Consider the following 6,093-nt stretch of genomic DNA (forward strand, 5'->3'; position numbering starts at 1 on the left):
AGGTGATAGACGCCAACGAGCCCGCGCATAGAAATCGAGGTGTAAAAAGGGCGTTGAAGGCAGGAAGCCTGGACGAAAGAGGCTACGAGGTCACCTCGAAGCGGTCTAAGAATCGGGCGCACTTGGGGCGACTACCAGTGCCAACCCCTTATCCCGCGGTGCGTCCGACACACAGAAATTTCCAAGGCGGCCAAGGAGCCTCCCCGCATAGCAATCGGGGTGTGAGGTTACGGATGCAGCATTGATAGCAATCGAGGTGTGAGGCGAAGGATGCAGAAGTGAGAGCCGAGGGATGTAGCAGAGATAGCAATCGGGGTGTGTGATGCAGAAGAGATAGCAATCGAGGTGTGCGGTGGGAAGGGCCCAGCAGCCAGAATGCATGAAGCGACGGATGAAGCAGTGATGACAACCGGGCTGTGAGGAGAGGAGGGATGCAGCCAAGAAAGCAATCAGGGCTCGAGGCAAGGGATGCATCAAGGATAGCAATCATGTTGTGAGGCGAGATTCCAAAGGCTAAACGTGAGAGGCTGCAGGGTCGACTCAGAGAGGTCTATGCATGTGAGAGGCTGAAAGCAAGGTCGACTCGGAGCGGTCTATGCATCGGGCGCGCTTGGGGCGACTACCAGTGCCAACCCCTTATCCCGCGACGCGTCCGACAAAGAGAACGTTCCAAGGCGGCAGAGGAGGTTACCAGCCGAAGGATGCAGTAGCAATAACAGGTATAGTTCCGCGGCGGCCGAGAAGACTCACTGCATAGGAATCGGGATGCGAGGCGAGGGATGCGGCGGGAAGGCCCCGACGGCTAAACGGAAGAGGCTGCAGGGCCGCCTCGGAATGGTCCAAGCATCGGATGCGATTGGGACGACTACCAGTGCCAACCCCTTATCCCGCGATGCGTCCGATACACAGATAGTTCCAAGGCGGCCGAGGAGCCTCACCGCATATCAATCGGGGTGCGAGGCGAGGGATGGGGCGGGAAGGCCCCAACGGCTAGACGGAAGAGGCTTCAGGGCCACCTCGGAATGGTCCAAGCATCGGACGCGCTTGGGGCGACTGCCAGTGCCAACCCCTTATCCCGCGATGCGTCCGATACACAGATGGTTCCAAGGCGGCCGAGGAGCCTCACCGCATAGCAATCGGGGGTGCGAGGCGAGGGATGGGGCGGGAAGGCCCCAACGGCTAGACGGAAGAGGCTTCAGGGCCGCCTAGGAATGGTCCAAGCATCGGACACGCTTGGGGCGACTACCAGTGACAGCCCCCTATCCCGCGATGCGTCCGATACGAAGATGGTTCCAAGGCGGCCGAGGAGCCTCACCGCATAGCAATCGGGGTGCGAGGTGGGGGATGCGGCGAGATGGCCCCAACGGCTAGACGGAAGAGGCCACAGGGCCGCGTCGGAATAGTCCAAGCATCGGACGCGCTTGGGGCGACTACCAGTGACAACCCCTTATCCCGCGATGCGTCCGATACGAAGATAGTTCCAAGGCGGCCGAGGAGCCTCACCGCATAGCAATCGGGGTGCGAGGTGGGGGATGCGGCGAGATGGCCCCAACGGCTAGACGGAAGAGGCTGCAGGGCCGCCTCGGAATAGTCCAAGCATCGGACGCGCTTGGGGCCACTACCAGTGACAACCCCTTATCCCGCGATGCGTCCGATACGAAGATAGTTCCAAGGCGGCCGAAGAGCCTCACCGCATAGCAATCGGGGTGCGAGGTGGGGGATGCGGCGAGATGGCCCCAACGGCTAGACGGAAGAGGCCACAGGGCCGCCTCGGAATAGTCCAAGCATCGGACGCGCTTGGGGCGACTACCAGTGACAACCCCTTATCCCGCGATGCGTCCGATACGAAGATAGTTCCCAGGCGGCCGAGGAGCCTCACCGCATAGCAATCGGGGTGCGAGGCGAGGGATGCGGCGAGATGGCCCCAAAGGCTAGACGGAAGAGGCTGCAGGGCTGCCTCGGAATAGTCCAAGCATCGGACGCGCTTGGGGCGACTACCACTGCCAACCCCTTATCCCGCGATGCGTCCGATACACAGATAGTTCCGAGGCGGCCGAGGAGGTGGGGGATGCAGCGAGATGGCCCCAACGGCTAGACGGAAGAGGCTGCAGGGCCGCCTCGGAATAGTCCAAGCATCGGACGCGCTTGGGGCGACTACCAGTGACAACCCCTTATCCCGCGATGCGTCCGATACACAGATAGTTCCGAGGCGGCCAAGGAGCCTCACCGCATAGCAATCGTGGTGCGAGGTGGGGGATGCGGCGAGATGGCCCCAACGGCTAGACGGAAGAGGCTGCAGGGCCGCCTCGGAATGGTCCAAGCATCGGATGCGCTTGGGGCGACTACCACTGCCAACCCCTTATCCCGCGATGCGTCCGATACACAGATAGTTCCAAGGCGGCCGAGGAGCCTCACAGCATAGCAATCAGGGTGCGAGGCGAGGGATGCGGCGAGAAAGCCCCAACGGCTAGAGGGAAGAGGCTTCAGGTCCGCCTCGGAATGGTCCAAGCATCGGACGCGCTTGGGGCGACTACCAGTGACAACCCCTTATCCCGCGACGCGTCCGATACACAGATAGTTCCAAGGCGGCCGAGGAGCCTCACCGCATAGCAATCGGGGTGCGAGGCGAGGGATGCGGCGAGAAGGACCCAACGGCTACACGGAAGAGGCTTCGGGGCCGCCTCGGAATGGTCCAAGCATCGGACGCGCTTGGGGCGACTACCAGTGACAACCCCTTATCCCGCGACGCGTCCGATACACAGATAGTTCCAAGGCGGCCGAGGAGCCTCACCGCATAGCAATCGGGGTGCGAGGCGAGGGATGCGGCGAGAAGGACCCAACGGCTACACGGAAGAGGCTTCGGGGCCGCCTCGGAATGGTCCAAGCATCGGACGCGCTTGGGGCGACTACCAGTGACAACCCCTTATCCCGCGACGCGTCCGATACACAGATAGTTCCAAGGCGGCCGAGGAGCCTCACCGCATAGCAATCGGGGTGCGAGGCGAGGGATGCGGCGAGAAGGACCCAACGGCTAGACGGAAGAGGCTTCGGGTCCGCCTCGGAATGGTCCAAGCATCGGACGCGCTTGGGGCGACTACCAGTGACAACCCCTTATCCCGCGACGCGTCCGATACACAGATAGTTCCAAGGCGGCCGAGGAGCCTCACCGCATAGCAATCGGGGTGCGAGGCGAGGGATGCGGCGAGAAGGACCCAACGGCTAGACGGAAGAGGCTTCGGGTCCGCCTCGGAATGGTCCAAGCATCGGACGCGCTTGGGGCGACTACCAGTGACAACCCCTTATCCCGCGACGCGTCCGATACACAGATAGTTCCAAGGCGGCCGAGGAGCCTCACCGCATAGCAATCGGGGTGCGAGGCGAGGGATGCGGCGAGAAGGACCCAACGGCTAGACGGAAGAGGCTTCGGGTCCGCCTCGGAATGGCCCAAGCATCGGACGCGCTTGGGGCGACTACCAGTGACAACCCCTTATCCCGCGACGCGTCCGATACACAGATAGTTCCGAGGCGGCCGAGGAGCCTCACCGCATAGCAATCGGGGTGCGAGGCGAAGGATGCGGCGAGAAGGACCCAACGGCTAGACGGAAGAGGCTTCGGGTCCGCCTCGGAATGGTCCAAGCATCGGACGCGCTTGGGGCGACTACCAGTGACAACCCCTTATCCCGCGACGCGTCCGATACACAGATAGTTCCAAGGCGGCCGAGGAGCCTCACCGCATAGCAATCGGGGTGCGAGGCGAGGGATGCGGCGAGAAGGACCCAACGGCTAGACGGAAGAGGCTTCAGGGCCGCCTCGGAATGGTCCAAGCATCGAACGCGCTTGGGGCGACTACCAGTGACAACCCCTTATCCCGCGACGCGTCCGATACACAGATAGTTCCGAGGCGGCCGAGGAGCCTCACCGCATAGCAATCGGGGTGCGAGGCGAGGGATGCGGCGAGAAGGACCCAACGGCTAGACGGAAGAGGCTTCAGGGCCGCCTCGGAATGGTCCAAGCATCGGACGCGCTTGGGGCGACTACCAGTGACAACCCCTTATCCCGCGACGCGTCCGATACACAGATAGTTCCGAGGCGGCCGAGGAGCCTCACCGCATAGCAATCGGGGTGCGAGGCGAGGGATGCGGCGAGAAGGACCCAACGGCTAGACGGAAGAGGCTTCAGGGCCGCCTCGGAATGGTCCAAGCATCGGACGCGCTTGGGGCGACTACCAATGACAACCCCTTATCCCGCGACGCGTCCGATACACAGATAGTTCCGAGGCGGCCGAGGAGCCTCACCGCATAGCAATCGGGGTGCGAGGCGAGGGATGCGGCGAGAAGGACCCAACGGCTAGACGGAAGAGGCTTCAGGGCCGCCTCGGAATGGTCCAAGCATCGGACGCGCTTGGGGCGACTACCAGTGACAACCCCTTATCCCGCGACGCGTCCGATACACAGATAGTTCCGAGGCGGCCGAGGAGCCTCACCGCATAGCAATCGGGGTGCGAGGCGAGGGATGCGGCGAGAAGGACCCAACGGCTAGACGGAAGAGGCTTCAGGGCCGCCTCGGAATGGTCCAAGCATCGGACGCGCTTGGGGCGACTACCGTTGCCAACCCCTTATCCCGCGATGCGTCTGATACACAGATAGTTCCGAGGCGGCCGAGGAGCCTCACCGCATAGCAATCGGGTTGCGAGGCAGATTATTGGGAAGGGAACCCCCTGGGATGCGGCTCAAGCAGTGCCCAAAGGGACTGGAATGCGGAATCACATCGAGAGACCCAAATGCTATACGAGGGCTCAAATCGAATTATCGATTTGGCCACGACATGGACGCATCGGAACGACTACCTTTGCCGAACCACTCGCAATTGCATCCATACCGAAACCAATAGACATTTCCGTTAGAGCCCTCGCATAGCATTCGGGAATCTCGCATGCCCCTCTAAATCGACCAATGCTGGCGCTCAATGAAAATCCGAGCGCTACCACCGTTCGAGCGCCAGCATTGGTCGAGTTAGAGGGGCACGGGGGAGAATGCTCCAGTCAACACCTCCCCTATATAAGTTATTTGTCCGATTCTCGCACAACCGTAGTCTGCCTCGTCGAATCAAACAACGGTCCCAGATTCCGACTTCCGTTCCGTAGAGACCCAAAAGCTAGATGGAGGCTCGCAAGAAAGAGAGTCGGCGCATAGCAATCGGGTTTCTCGAACGTTTAGGGACCGAGCTCACTTGCGGATAGGGCAAAATCCGCCAAGCAACCCAAAAGCTAGACGGGGGCTCGAATCGAATCGCCTAGGCGGCCACAACAACGACGTGTTGGATCGACTACCAGTGCCAAACCATTCAGCAAGACTAGTCTGTGTCGAGGCCGGATAGAGATTCTCAGAGAGCGCCCGCATAGCATTTAGGAGACCTGCCGCGTCCCTCACACTCGACAAATGGTGGTGCACGTTTATAAATCCGAGCGATCCCAACCCTTTCAAGCACCAACATCGGTCGAGATAGAGGGGCACGGAGGGGGCTGCGTGAGACAACACAGTCCCCTATATAAGTTATTTGTCCGATTCTCACACATCCGAAGAATGGTCATCAAATCGGACAACAGCCCAAACTTCCGACTTCCGTCCCAGAAAGCCCAAGAGCTATCTAAAACGTTCATGGCCGGAACTCGATCGCGGCTATACCAGTCCGCCAAGCAACCCAAAAGCTAGACTGGAGCTCTAGTCGAATCACCTCTGTGGCCATTGCAAGGACGTGTTGGAGCGACTACCATTGCCGAACCATTCCGCAGGTCGAGTCCATACCAAGGCCGCATAGAGATTCACGATGAGCTCCTGCATAGCAATCAGGAGACTTGCCGTGTCCATCACAATCGATAAATCCTGGTGCAAGATTTTTGCATCCGAGCGCTCCAACCAGTCGAGCACCAGCATCAATCGACATAAACGGGCACGGGGGGAGGATGCTCGAGAACACTACCTCCCCTATATAAGTTATTTGTCCGATTCTCAAGCAGCCGAAGTCTGGTCATCGAATCGGGTCAAAGACCACAACTTCCGACTTTACCCACAATGCAAGTCATCGAATCGAACA

The sequence above is a fragment of the Cryptomeria japonica genome, unplaced genomic scaffold, assembly GCF_030272615.1.
Source record: "Cryptomeria japonica unplaced genomic scaffold, Sugi_1.0 HiC_scaffold_26, whole genome shotgun sequence".
NCBI lineage: Eukaryota > Viridiplantae > Streptophyta > Pinopsida > Cupressales > Cupressaceae > Cryptomeria > Cryptomeria japonica.